The following is a 1,125-nucleotide window of genomic DNA, read 5'->3' as shown; positions in this document are numbered from 1 at the left end:
ATGTAGATCAGTCTTTTGTAGTGTGTTGGAAGTTTAGACCGTTTGTCTAGTAAGTGCTGTAATAGTCGAAATAGACGTGCAGTTTCCTGTTATTATTAAATGAAACTGTAGGGCAGTCGGTAGATTTACGACAAAGGGTAAAAGTTATTTGATGGGATTTGTTGAAATTTATCTTAATCCTACTGTTAATTTAAAAAAAAAAAAGAAAAAGAAAATCGACAATAATTTTCTTAACATTCTGTCTTAACCATCATTTTGTAGGATACGTATGTAATTTTTCGTAACATCCGGAATTTATTCAAAATTTCTATAAAACATTGTTTTGATTATTATTGCAAATTGCAAAATTTTAAATTGGAGTTTTCGACAAAAAAACACAGTTTCGCCAAATAGTTTCAGTGTGTAAATATCTTTGCACAAACAAAAAGTCTAACGTAACTGAAATTGCATATTTAAAGTGGATGCTTTGCCTGGGTTGTTACAGTAACTGATCGGAAATGCCACTTTAAGGGTATTCATGATATTTAGCTTACATATTAAATGGAAAAATATTTCCTTCTTTTAGCATAACATATAACATGGTTGAGAGTCAGTTAATAGGTCTGTTAAATGGAGAATTAGCTCATCTTGATTTTCTTCCTCACATGTTAGAAGATCCGTGGCCAAACTTCAACGTAATTTTAACTTTTCACTCAATTTAGAGATTTTGTAATAAATTACTTTAATTAAAACTTAGAAGTAAACCATAACATAAAGTTTTGGAAGGGAAGGTTATAAAACAAGTTGCTCAAAAAATCCGCTAGGAGCTCTTATACTTTAAATAGGGCTGCTCACAACCCTATACTTATAAAATTTAACACAGTAAAGCATTTTACATTTAAAACATCATGAATACCCCCTTTCATAGAATCGATTTTTCCTATTTTTTTTTTCGATTTACTGGATAAAAACACTAACAATTTTAAATTTTGCCGTACCAATGTATATTTAAATGTTCTTTAATATGAGGTAAGTATTATCGTACCTTACTGTACCTCGTTGGCTGGGAAAGTAATAATATCTTCCGCTAAGAGGATTCATTGTATACTTCAAACGATATTTATATTATTTTTCATTTTTTTATTA

The 1,125-nt window shown here is 29.4% G+C and overlaps 1 protein-coding gene across 2 annotated transcripts in view; it reads right to left on the bottom strand.

The window, feature by feature from the left end:
• Positions 1-1,125, bottom strand: part of ckn (CRK like proto-oncogene, adaptor protein) — a 170,504-nt gene that overhangs the window by 119,826 nt on the left and 49,553 nt on the right. The window lies entirely within an intron of this gene.

Source organism: Halyomorpha halys, unplaced genomic scaffold, assembly GCF_000696795.3.
Source record: "Halyomorpha halys isolate HHAL.00 unplaced genomic scaffold, Hhal_1.1 Scaffold319.1, whole genome shotgun sequence".
Classification (NCBI taxonomy): domain Eukaryota; kingdom Metazoa; phylum Arthropoda; class Insecta; order Hemiptera; family Pentatomidae; genus Halyomorpha; species Halyomorpha halys.
Note: the sequence above shows the minus strand (reverse complement) of the source record. Positions and strands in the feature narration are given on the sequence as shown.